At 50.2% G+C, this 13,789-nt stretch overlaps 1 long non-coding RNA gene across 1 annotated transcript; it reads right to left on the bottom strand.

The window, feature by feature from the left end:
• Positions 1–379: 379 nt before the first annotated feature.
• Positions 380–10,915, bottom strand: LOC148108054 (uncharacterized). The gene is made up of 3 exons (XR_015720942.1): positions 9,457–10,915; positions 7,272–8,498; positions 380–5,338 (listed from the first exon to the last, which is right to left on the bottom strand). It is a non-coding gene; the product is annotated as an uncharacterized LOC148108054 (long non-coding RNA).
• Between the last annotated feature and the right edge of the window lie 2,874 nt (positions 10,916–13,789).

Below are 13,789 nucleotides of genomic sequence, written 5' to 3' on the forward strand. Positions count from 1 at the left end.
GGGAACACGGTGGGGGCAAGGCCCAGCTTCTCCACCACCCAAACCTCTATCGGGATGGGACATCACGCCCAAGAAGCAGTCACTCTAGGAATGCTCTAGTACCTCATCCCGGTCCAGACTGACGGGGACAGAGTCACTGATGAGCCCTTCTGGGAAGAAGGACAAGTGAGAGATGCACAAAGGTTTGGGAACTTCCTACTTCCACAGAGAGTTCCAGAACCTGGAATGGGGCAACGAGAGGACTCAATTTGGAGCCAGAAGGCAGCAGGAAGGGAGGTAAGACACGGAATGAAGTCCACACTGACGTGGTTTGGAGTGGGGGGTGGGGTTCTGAGCCAAAGGCCAAGAAAGAATTCTTGAGACGTCTTTCATGCCAAAAGGTGGTTTTATTAAAGCACAAGGACAGGATCCGTGGGCAGAAAGAGCTGCACTGGGGTTTGAGGAGTGACTGATTATATAGGATTTTCTGTCCTATGGTGGGGAGGGTGATGTTAGGGCTCCAGGAAATTGAGTCTATAGGTGTCTGGAGATTGCTTTCTTCTTATAAATCATTAAGACAGTAGCAAACTGATGGAGACTCAGGTCCTGCACAATTAGTTCGGGATCTCCAGAGCTGGGGGGAGGCATCAATGATTTTTAAAACTCCCCTGGTGATTCTGATGTAGAGCCACTGTTCTGTTCTAGATGCTTGCCACGTAAAGCGTGACCCCTAGACCCGCAGCACTCCCCCCGCCCCGACCCCCAGAACTTGATAGAAATACAGAAGCCCAGACCCTACCCCAGACCTGCTGAAGAGAATCTGCATTTGGACGAGATCCCTTCTACCCATCGCAGTTTGAGAAGCACGGTTCTTCAGGATCAGGGAGACCAGTGGGGCTCACCTCTGGGGACACACCACAATTGCGGAAGCTCACTGATCTTCTCAAAGAACCTGCTTTGGTTTCATTGATTTTTTCTCTGTTGATTTCCTGCTCTTAATGTATCGATTTCTGCTCCACTTATTTCTTTTCTTCCGCTTACTTTGGATTTAATATGCAATTCTTCTTTGTTTCGTAAGTGAAAACTTAGGTCATCAATTTTGGATCTTTCGTTTCTAATACATGCATTCAATGCTATAAATTTCCTTCGAAGCACTGCTTTTGCTGCATTCCACAAATTTTGATGTTGTGTTTTCTGTTTTGTTTAGTTAAAAATATTTCAAAATTTCTGTTGAGATTTCTTCTTTGACCCGCGTCTTATTCAGAAGTGTGTGGGTTTTTTGCTTTTTGGCTCTTTGTTTGCTTTTTTTTTTTTTTTTTAAGAGAAAGAGAGAGCGCATGCACAGGGAGGGGAGAGAGAGAATCTTAAGCAGCCTCCACCCCTAGCACTGAGCCACGTGAGGCACGATCTCATGATCCTGAGATCAGAAACTGAGCCAAAATCAAGAGTCAGATGCCTAACCAACGGAGACACCCAGGTGCTCCCCCAGAAGTGTGTTGTTTAATCTTCATGTACTCGGGGATTTTCCAGTTATCTTTCTATTATTGATTTCCAGTTGAACTTTATTGTGGGTCTGAGAGCAGACACTGCATGATTTCTATTCTTTTTAACAATTTGTTATGGTGCATTTTATGACCCAGAATGTAGTCTATCTATCTTGATAAAAGTTTCACCTGAGCTTGAAAAAAAAAAGTGTATTCTGCAGTTGTTGAAGTTAGCTATCAATGTTCATTAAATACAGTCATCTACAGATGTTGGTTAAATCTGGTGTGGTTGAGTTCAACTAGGTCTTTTCTGACTTTCTGCTGCTGAATCTGTCCATTTCTGAGAGCGGGGTCTCCAACCATGATAGTGAATTCATCTGTTTCTCCTTGCAGTTCTGTTTGTGCCTCTCGTCATTTGACGCTCTGTTGTTAGGCACACAGCCGTTAAGGATTGTTTTATCTTCTTGGAGAACTAATCCATTAATCAGGATGTGATGCCCTTCTTTATCCCAGATAACTTTCCTTTGAGGCTGCCTGAAATTAACACAGCTACTCCCACTTTCTTTGACTAGTGTTGACATGGTGTATTTCTCTCCATCTACTTACCTTTAATCTATATATGTCTTTATATTTAAAGTGGTCCTAGGGAGCTTTAAAAAATACTGATGCCTAGGGGCGCCTGGGTGGCACAGCGGTTAAGCGTCTGCCTACGGCTCAGGGCGTGATCCCGGCGTTCTGGGATCGAGCCCCACGTCAGGCTCCTCCGCTATAAGCCTGCTTCTTCCTCTCCCACTCCCCCTGCTTGTGTTCCCTTTCTCGCTGGCTGTCTCTATCTCTGTCTAATAAATAAATAAATAAATAAAATATTTAAAAAAAAATACTGATGCCTGGGTCCTGGTCTGATGCAATCAATCTGGGGCATGGCTTTGGCAATGGGAGTTTTAAAAGCTCCCCCAGTGAGACCAGTGTGCAGTTAAGACTAAGAACCATTGGTTCATGGGCAGGCTACCAATTCCAGCTCCCAGTGCAAGCAGCTGTGATGGGGGGTAGGCTCAAGGCACTGGCGGGTTGGGGGGAGGTTATACTGACAGCCCAATTCTGCTGAACCCTAACTTAGCAACTAAGTAGGACACAGTGGGAAAAGGAAAGGGAGGAGAAGATAGTCCAGCCCCCGCAGCCAGGCTGAGATGGAGAGAGAGATCACCAGAGGGCCAGGTCACCTGGGCAACTGACGTCTTGCCCTCCGTGGAGCAGGGCTGGGGGACAGCAGCGGCCTGCAGAAGGGAAACTGCCGGCGTGAAGGACGTGAGCAAGAGGCACTCATTGAGACTCACGCTGCAAACCTGTCAGTGGCTCACCGCCGATCTGGAAGCTGGACCTTTCTAACCCCCAGGAGATGCCTCTGCTCCTCAGACTCATATAGTGAAGGAAGGACTAAGCAGGTCACCGGGAGCAGCCCCACACCCCTGAGAGGTTATCAATGGAGAAACAGATTTCCTAACATCGAGCATGAATTTGCTGCTCTTAGCAATGGGGAAGGCGTGGATTAGGGGCACAAATGTTGAATTTTCCCTCAGCCCTGTGCTCCTGGAAAATAGCAATGGGTAAGAAATCCTCCCCCGCTTTTGTGCTCCTGAAAAGGTCTCACTGCAAAGAACCACCCTTCCCCATTGGACTTAGACTCACGATGCCCGCCTTGTTTACCTAAAGGCCAGACACAGACCTTCCAGATGCCCATTCTTTGCTTCATCAATGATTGGCTGAAATGTGGTCTCCACTGGTCAAGAGGAACAAAATGCTTGTTGACCAAACTTTGGTTAAGCTTCTCTCCTTCACCCAGGTCCCTGGACTTTGCCCAACCTCAGCCTGAGCCAGCACTCAGCCCGGCCTCCACAGTCCCCTCCTGAGAAGAGGCTGGCCGCGGGGTATCACATTCTCTAGCTACTGTCCAATCATGCCACTCCCCTTCATCCCGTGTTCCCACACCCAGGTCTTTGTAGCATACTCCCTATAAAAGATAAACTCTTCTCCTAACCCTTGAGACACACAGACTTTATGAGCACACTGGTTTCCTTGTTGCCAGAAGCCCGTCTGCCCCACCCCATTTCCTGGGCGTTAGCAACTTCCCCTCCCTTCAATAACCATTTCAAGAAAATCAAAAATTCCTTACGGGGTGCAAATTTATTTTCTTATCTGACTGGGGAAAGGGAGAAGTTAGCAGGGAACCATTTTGGAAAAGTCATCCTGAGGGGGCAGCATGAAGAGGCTGTGTCTGGGGAGTGGGGTGGGGGGTGGTCGACAGGGTGCAGGATTGGGGGGGCGGGGTCCTGAGGAGCAGCTGGGTGATGACCTCTTGCCTGGGTCCCCCTGGGTCTCCCCCAGCCAGGGAGAGAGGATGCAGGAGGATGTGGAAGGTGAGGTCTCTGTCCCACACTCAGGCTTGGATGCTATGTTAAATGCTCCCACCCCTTCCTCCCTGCTCTTCACATCCCTAGCATGGGACCCCGACGTGGACGGGCCCAATGCTGCCCAATAATGGAGACTATGGTCTGCCTCTCACCTGCTCCCACCTCTGCTGATTTCCTCTAGCAATTAACCCCTCTCCTTCTCACACCTTGGACGTCTCCCCAGAAACCAGCTTCCTACCCACGTTCAAACATGTCCCCCACCTCAGTGTCCTCCTTGACTCCCAGTCCAGAGGCTGCCCTTTCTTTCCACAAATAGCTAAGGTTATTTAGATGAGTGGCTGTCTCACTGCATCCCCTCAAGCCGGGCTTCACCCCAGGAGAGCTGCCTGGGGGGCTTTCACCGCCCCACAGCGCCCCCTGTGGCCACATCCTCAGGCCTGTCTGATGGGGAGGGGGGGGCTCCCCCAGCCCAACCACCCTCCTCCCTGAAGCAACTCTAGGGTTCATTGCTGCCACCGTTTTGTGCTCCTCCTCCCTCTCTGGTTTCTCCTTCAGAATCTGCTGGTTGCCCCTCCTCTGCCTGGGCCTTGGCCCTGGTCTTACTTTTCTCTCCCTCCCCAGCTGCCCCTTCTCCCTGGGTTATGCGTATCCCCCGCCTGCCCAGCGCCACAGGACTGAACTTTCCAGCACAGCCCCCTCCCGAGCTCCAAAGGCACCCTCGAGCTGCCTGCCCCGCACCCGCCCTTCGGAAAATGGCGCCCCGGTCCCCACGGCACGGGGAGCCTCAGGCCTGCTGCTCCCTCACCGGCCGCGCAGCCGCTCCGCACGCACACACGGCCAAGTCCCCCGCAAGACTCGTGGCTCATCCTCTGAACCTGCTGTCCTGCCGCTCCTGCGTGTCCGCGGCCGCGCTCCACGTCAGGCCACGGCCGGCCGGCCCCGACTTCCCCGCCGGCCCCCAGCCGCCATGCCTGCCTCCAGACCGCCCGGGTCCGCCGCCGCCATGGCGGTCACGTCCCTCCCCGCTGGAAGCCCTTGCTGGCTTTCCACTGAGCTTCTGAGATAGCCCGCAGTCCCAACCACGACCGGGGAGGCCCAGCACCCTAGGCTGTGGCCCCTTCTCCCCGGACCGCCGGGCCCCGGCCCCACCGACCTTCTCCCCATGCCCTGACCCGCAGAGCTCCCTTCTCCCTCTGCGTGGAGCCCTCCGCCCTCCCATTTTCTGCGCCGTTAGCACTGTCAGCTCTGGACACTCACGCCCGTCCCGCACCCCGGCAGGAAGCTGGCCTTCCGCGGAGATCTGTCCACTGCGCGGCTCCTTCTCGCACCGCTCACATCCGGGGGCCCGCGGTCCGTGTGTGTACGTGCCGGATGTCCAGTATCTGTTTCCTCCCCCAAACTGCAACCCGAGGGGAGCGATGCGGTCTGTCTCCATCACACTCCACCCGCCTCGCCCTTAGCAGAGCACTAGACAGAGAGTAGGGGTTCAGTAGCTGTTGTTCGAATGAGCACTGATCACTTGACAAGGGTCACTAGCCCCCCCCCACACACGGACACACAGACACAGACACACATGGACACACACACACATACACAGACACACACACGCATACACAGACACACACGGACACACACACAGAGACACACACGGACACACACACATACACAGACACACACATGGACACACACACGGACACACACACAGACACACACGGAACACACGGGGGGACACACACACACACGGACATTGACAACGCATCAGAGCAGGTGCCTCTTGTAGCTGTTGGTATCCCACCCAGCTCTTTTACCTTTCTGGGGTCCCCAGCCCCCCAAGGGCTGTGAGTATTGGCTGCTACATTGCTCAGCTGCCTCATTTCTTGGGAGAATGGCCCTCAGCTAAGAGGAGCCGCCTCAAGGGCAGCCCAACCCCGCAGACCGCGGGCCTGCTCCCTTGCTCTGGGTAAGGGAAGCAGAAGGGCGAGGGGAAAGCCGCACCGTGTCGCCATCCATGCTCGAGAGCCCTCGTGGGATCCGGCTGAAGCTTTCCCTTGAACCCTCGTCGTCCCATTTCCCTGCCCTGCTCACCTGGTCAGTATCTCCTAAGAGCTCTCCGGTAATAAATCACTGAACAAAAATCTGTCTCCAGCTCTGCTTCCAGGAAACCCAATCTAAAGCATCTATCACAGGGAGGGAGATAGGTGTGGAGTGAGGGATGAGAGAGAAAAATGGAACAGGAGAGAGGCCTTGTATGGACTAGTAAATGCCCAAGGCACTCCGGTGGATGAATCAGTTCTCTGCATCTTTGGTCCCTCCCCAAATTGTCAAATGAATAGATGAGGGGGGAGGGAGGGGAGCATCGGGGAGGGGAACAGAAGCCTGCTTGTTCCCCCACTTCGTGCCTTATATTCGTTACCCATCTTGGCCTCCCTGTCCTTCTACCTGCCCTGACACCATGTATGCCCCCCCGATTCTGCTGGAGATGCAAGTTCTCACTCTCCAGTTCCTTTGAGTTTCTCTTGTGGCGTCCCTGGGAGGTTGTACTATGTCCCCTGAGGCCAGAAGGGATCCGCTGGTCCTCAATTTTTTAATGAATCTCAGTCCCTTCTAAAGGAAGAGAACTGGACATCAGGTCCCTAAGCCTTCTTTGCCCTGGAACCAAGCAGCCTGCCCTGTGTGTTCTACAACGTAATCCTTTGTTAATCACTAGCTAGGGCACTGGGTAAAGCAGTTTTTCAAATCCTGGCCCCCTGGGCTCATAGCGTTTGAGATACATAAATATGTTGCCATGGTGACACAGTGACAGATTAATTTACAAATCCTCCTGGAGCAAAGCTGCTTTAACAAGGTGAGACTGCATGAGGGGGACAAGGGGAAACTCCACAGCTCTCTCAGGACAAAGTTGGAGCCCATGGATCCAGGAGGGAATGAGAAGGTAGAGCGGCCATCACTCCTGTCTCAGGCTGACATCTCCTGGGGCTCCCGGCTTCCTGAGTCATTGCTGCCTCTAGGAACGCAGCGTCTAATTTCAACGCTGGTCTGAAAGATACCTTATACCCTTCTCTTCTCAGGGGCTCTGCCAGTTATCATGCAGTCTGCAGCTGTCTGCATAATTAATGAGCTAATCCTCACAGCCACACCCCCACCCCCACCCCCGAGAAGCACCACCACCAAACTATTCTTAGCGGGAAGGTCCTCCAAAGCCACAGGTTAGCAGTGCTCTGTCCCAAAGATTTACAGGGATTAGCATGTGATTCCTCAAAGGGAGACGGTAGGAAAACACTCTGGTCAAATGCTACTGACTGGCATCCGGCTCTCAGTCTTAAGTGGACAAGATTGGAAGGTTATGTGATTCTCACAGATAAGCCGTCCCTTCTAATCCAGAGCAAGCTCTCCGACTGACCTGGGTGGCTGTCACTTCTCCCAAATGATTATGGTCCATCAGCTGCGATGAAGGCACATTTCAGAAATCCAGAGGGGCTGGGTGTGTTGTCCTGCAGGCAGCCCCTGGTGACCTGTGTCCCCACTGCTCCAGGTATGGTCCACGGACCTGTGGCATCAGCATCACCCGAGAGCTTGTTAGAAATAGACTCTCGGGCTCCACTCCAGACCTACTAGACCAGAATTTGTCAGGGAGGGACAGAAAAAGGTTTTTTCTCCGTTCTTTTAAATTCTATCTGGGGCCCTGGAAATTAAACCAACAAAGACAGGCTAAGAGAGAGACAGTGCTTATGAACGTCGGCCATATACGTGCGGGAGAAGCGCAGTGAGGAGTGCCTCAACGAGTGGTTAGAACTTGGGGCTTCTAGGGGCGCCTGGGTGGCTCAGTCGTTAAGCGTCTGCCTTTGGCTCAGGGCGTGATCCCAGCGTTCTGGGATCGAGCCCCGCATCGGGCTCCTCCGCTATGAGCCTGCTTCTTCCTCTCCGGCTCCCTCTGCTTGTGTTCCCTCTCTCGCTGGCTGTCTCTCTCTCTTTGTTGAATGAATAAATAAAATCTTAAAAAAAAAAAAAAAGAACTTGGGGCTTCTAAAGCACTCCAACAAAGAACACGAAATGTACAGAGAAGTGACGAGACAAAGGATAGGCGGTTTGGGCTTTTAGGGGTGGGAAACTGTGGGAAGGTAAATATAGGGGGAACTAATGGAAGACAAGAGTTGTTGTAGGGAAGTTTGTTATGTAGATTTCTGTCGGTCTTGTCTCCGGGCTGGTGAGTCTAGAGTTGTCTTCCTCTTCCGGCTCCGAGCTAAGGTGACACCTGGACAAATGGAAATTTACATCCTCTCTTAGGCAAATAGAGGAGGAAGGCGCAGAGCTTGTTTGGCCTCCACCGTTTCTCCGCTGTCTTCAGCTCGGAAGAATCCTAGTGCCAAGGTGGCACATTTGAGGGTGACATATTCTGATTTCCCACACATTTTTACCAGATTCCCGGGCAATTCCGATGCATGGCAAAGGCTGAGAGGTGCCAGGCTTCAGCCCGTTGGGTTTCCGGGAGGAGACGTGTTCACGTGTGCGGAAACTGGTGCATGCCAAGTGGCAAGGCTGGCCAGGTCTACCTCTCAGTGCCACCAACTCCTCTCAGTGCCGTAGCAGGAACGAGCTTGTTTCCAAGGACGGTGTAGATGCTCTTCTCCTGATATGACACAAAATGAAATTGGGGCCAAGAATTGGATTAGTTACTAGCAATCAAAATAAATTTAAAAATACACTGAATTTCAGGGAGGCTGGTTTCTCCAGACAATATTTAAAGCATCTTAACACGGTACAGAGGATCAACGAGATGGGCTATTAAAGAGTACGAGTCAAGAGTCTGTACTTTCTAAGTTCTTTCCAGCTTATCTCTTAACTCGGGCAAAAGACCCCGCAGGCCAAGCATCCCATAATAGGGAATCGAGAAACTACCCCCTCAGGCACTCAGAACGGCCTGAGCCTTCAAGACCCCGTGTGATTAAGCCCAAGACAATGACTGAACCTGACCTTTACCACCCACCTGCGCGTACCCACCAATCTTTGTCCCACATTTTTCCTTCTACAAAAACGAGAAGTATTTTCAGCACTTTGGAGACTGTCTTTGAAATGTTAGTCGGCGGTCTTCTGGTGTTAGCCTCGCTGAAATAAATCCCTTTCTGTTTCCGTTTCACACACACACACACACACACACACACACACACACACACACACACAAAGTAGGAGTCAAAATAGAATGAAAAATAAGTGTAGGGACATAAAATTAAGCCAGAGTGGAAAAATCCTAAATTCTCGTTATAAGTGGGTCACAAATTGAGTGCTGGTTTCTAGTAACCAAACCTAAAAACAAAGCCCGGTCGGTTACACCGATTCATCATTTTCACATGCCACAAAGAGGCCGAGTGCTAGGAAGGAACTCAATATTCTCTTCCTCTTCACAGCAGAACTTCTTGGAAATTCATTTACACACACTCTCCCCACTTGCTCACTTTCATTCTCTCTTTGACCCACACCCCTCTGGCTTCTTGCCTCACCAGCCCACGGAAGGCCCTCTTGACAAGCTCACTGCGGTCTCCATGTTACCAAATATAATTGCCGATGGTCATTCCCTGTCCCCACCTCACCTGGCTTCTCAGCACTTCTGCTCCTGGTTGACCGCTCATGAGCGGGACATCATCCTCTCCGGCATCTGCGGGGCCCTGCAGTTTTCCTCCTGGCTTTCTGGCTGCTCCTCGCTTCCACATGTCTGTGGTTGCTTCAGGCCGCCATGTCCTGGGACGCCATCTTCCCTTCTGTGTCCCCATTTTCACAAGTGATCGCATACCTCCCATGGCTTTAAATGCCATCTGTGCGTAAGTCTCTCAGATGTTCGTGTTGTGAACCACCCCCTCCTCTGGGCTCTAGACGCAGATACGGTTGCCTTCTGAACGCTTCCACTGAGATACCCCAAATGGCATTCAGAATGGTGTTCAAACAGGATTCTTTATTTTATCTTCAAACCAGGTCCTTCCCTCAGCTTCTCAAGAAAGAGCATCACCTAGCCAAGTTACTGAGGCCAGAAGCTGGTGGAGGACCTTCTGGCACCTTCCTTCCTCTAATCCCCCACATCTAACCCAACCCTACGTCCTGTCAGTTCTGCCTCCAAAATACTACAAATCCACCCTGTCTCAACTGCCACCACTCTCACCGGACGACTGGCAGAACCCCCTCAACTCCCACTCTCGCTCCCCCGGCCCCTATCAAGCTTCTCTGCACAGAGCACTCAAAAGGAGCTTGAAAATCCATACATTAATCTAGGCAGTGGACATTAAAAAGAGACAAGAAGAAGAGAAGGAGATAACTGGAATGATGGCCCTCCCAGTGAAAGTACAAACCACCGCCTGTGAGACTGCATTTCCAAAAATATAAAACCTCTGTTTAATCAGATGTCTCTATCTAGATATGGATTCACAGGAAAAACCGGAGAAGATTTCTTGGCCAGTTTTTGAAGGCATCCCCGGAGTCGCATGAAGGAAAGTTTAGCAACAGCCCTCCCAGAGGCCTGCAGCGGGTCGGCCCAGGCACACAGTTCTTGGACCGAATCAGAGAGAAACTGGAGGAACAACCAGCCCGACACCCTCCGGCCAGTCCGTCCTCAACTCTCTTCCCAGTCAGGCTTTTGATCAGTTCTGGGAAGCATTGCCCGAGTACCATGGCAGCTATGCCGAGTGCGCAGGGGCCTCAAAGGACAGTCAGGGGCAAAAGAATCAACATCCTGCTGAGAATTTAAATTTAAGAGAGTATAGGAATAAACTAGAAAAGTGTCTGCACACAGCAGGCACTCGGTAGATATGGACCCCCCTTCCCGAAGAAATTAGCATAACTTGGAGATCACACCATTAGCAGTTCAGGTCCCCACCATGAACAAATAGCTTTTCTGCCATCACTAAGTCCCTAAAAACATCAGGAATTTCTCCAGGGTGACTGTCTACTCCCCAATCCTCTCTTTTCTCCTTCCCCAAGCCTCAAATCCACTGCAATTTTGTATTTACCTGCTTCCTCCAAGAAGAATGGGACAGCTGAGCACTTAAAATAAAAAATGCGGGGGGGGGGGGTTTGGTGCCTGGGTGGCTCAGTCAGTTAAGCGTCTGCCTTTGGCTCAGGTCATGACTCCCGGGTCCTGGGATTGAGTCCCACATCATGCTCTCTGCTCCGAGGGGAGTCGGCTTCTCCCTCTCCATCTGCCCCTCCCACAGCTCATGTTCTCTCTTTCATTCTCTCTCTCAAATAATAAATTTTTAAAAATCTTTAAAAAAATCAGAAACAGGTATTTGACGCCTGAGTTCTAGGCCCAGCATCTGTCTGATGCGTACCTTCCCCAAGAGCTCTCGCACGGGGAGGGACCCCTGCCACGTTGACACCAATAGGTCCGCTCGTGACATGTAGTGAAAAAAGAAAAATAATGCAAAATAAGAGCGGGAAGTAAATGAATAGAAAAATTTTAAACCAAGACAGGGAAGAAAGAAAACGTTAAGTTAGAGGTATCTTAGGGTTCACATTCTACCGGGAAACCCACAATCAGCTGAGAAAAAAATAAACAAGCAAGATACTTAAGGGCAGTATTCGCTGAGACCTTATAATATTGAAAGGCCTCATCTGCCCCTCAACTTTCTTCTCCCCCACACCACCATGCCCACTACTCACACGCACGCACACACACACACAGGCACACACACACACCTCTAAAACGAACAACTTTACCAGGAATCAGAGTGAAGGTCTTAGGGCACGGACAGACGTGCGGTTCCAAGCACCTTGCTTATACCTAGCTCCCTCACTTATTAGCTGTGTGTCTCAGGGCGAGCGAGGTAACCCCCCAAGGGCTCAAGTTTTTATCTGTAATAGATCATTCGTGGCTGTAAGAATGAGATGAAATCATGCATATGAGGTGCTAAGCACAGTGCCTGACCCACACAAAGTGCTTGGTAAAGAAAGTGTCAGCCCCACTAAGACCAGTACCAAGTTATTTATCTGATCGGATGTCAGGAACACTTATCTCTGTGGCCCAGTTTGTCCCTCCTTTGCACGTCCATCAGTGGAACACCCTCCATCTAAGTAGCTACAGAGTTCAGGTATTCACAGCAGATGACAATAAACAGAAGGGACTATAATCACACTTGAGTGAAAACAGTCCTCAGTGTCCCCAAGAGCCACAATCTACAGACGAACTTGACTCAAAGCGGGGAGGGAAGTAAGAAATGAAAGGAAACATTTACGAGCCTTGGAAAGGTGTTCAAAAAGCTTTTGAGCCCATCTGACAACCATCTCTGTGTTTCGTCTCCTTGCTGCAATATTTAAATATAATTTTGATGTCTGCCAGGTTAAATTACCCATTTGACCAATTTATGCCCTTCAGATTAAATGCCGTAATTATCCTTAATAAGCTCAACTCTCAGCCTGTTTTTGCTTAATGGTTATAAAGTTTTATGCCTTTTAATAATCCTCCTACGGTGCAACAGAAGTTTCTTCGGAGAGCTGATATCCGGCTCTGCATAACGCGTCAAACCAAATCAGAGTCTTGCTTTTGTTCACCAGAACAACATGAGCCTGGAAATGTGGGCTTGGAAGAAAAAACACACGCACAATAATGTTCTTTTGAGAAAGCTGACAGATCAAGAAAATCCTACAAAGATTTTGCAACAATAAAGCTCATCTCTGAGAACACTTTGTCTCTTACATATATAGTTCAAGTGCAGTAGAGAAAGAAAAATTATTTTTTCTAGATTTAAGCTTATGTAGAATGGACCCTCTTTTTATTCTGCGTGCTTTATAATCTTTCCTGGGGAGATATATATATTATATATAAGATATATATATATATATATCTTATTTTGTTTATTTATTTATTTATTTATTAAAGATTTTATTTATTTATTTATTTGACAGAGAGATAGCCAGCGAGAGAGGGAACACAAGCAGGGGGAGTGGGAGAGGAAGAAGCAGGCTCCCAGCACAGCAGGGAGCCCGATGCGGGGCTTGATCCCAGGACCCTGGGATCATGCCCTGAGCCGAAGGCAGGCACTTAACAACTGAGCCACCCAGGCGCCCCTAGATTTTATTTATTTATTTGTCAGAGAGAGAGCATGTGTGCATAAGCAGGGGGAGCAGCAGGCAGAGGGAGAGGGAGAAACAAATTCCCCACTGAGCATGGAGCCCGACCCCAGACCCTGGGATGACCTGAGCCGAAGGGAGATGGATGCTTACCTGACCAAGCCACCCAGGCGCCCCTCCTGGGGATATTTAGAGTCTGGGTTTTGGAGATGATGCCGTGCTCTCTTTAGCTTGCAACACGCCACTTTTCCTACTATGTTCCCACATCTCTCCACGTTGTGGTGTTCTGGTATTCGTTCCATCTACGGAGGTCTCCGATTTTCAACTAAACGTTGGTTCCGGAACTTCTTCTTGTGGGTGGGTGTTCATACTGACTCCCATCCTTTTATACCTGTGGAGAATCGGGACATTTTGCTTTTGTTTTGTTTTCTTTCCTGTTTATATGGTGTCAAGTAAAAATCTGTACTTAGTAAAGAGAGACTTCCTTCAACAGGATTATGCAAAGGAAAGGGAAAGGGCTGTTGCCGTAGAGATTACTTTTGACCGAAAGATCTGCAAGTGTCTCAAGGCTGAGGCAACGAGGAGTTTCCTTTTACAGGGAGAAGTAAACCACGCTAGAAAGAACCTGGTGCGGGGACACAGGATGAAGGGGTGTGGCTTGATTGGACAGTAGATCAGAGAATATGATACCCCGCGGCCAGCCTCTTCTCGGGAGGGGGCTGTTGAGGCAGGGCCGAGTGCTGGCTCAGGTTGAGGGTGGGCCAAAGTCCAGGGACCTGGGTGAAGGAGAGAAGCTTAACCAAAGTTTGGTCAACAAGCATTTTGTTCGGATTGACCAGTGGTGACAACCAGTTCAACCAATCATTG

Source organism: Ursus americanus, chromosome 22 (assembly GCF_024610735.1).
Source record: "Ursus americanus isolate L20-20 chromosome 22, mUrsAme1.1.p, whole genome shotgun sequence".
NCBI lineage: Eukaryota > Metazoa > Chordata > Mammalia > Carnivora > Ursidae > Ursus > Ursus americanus.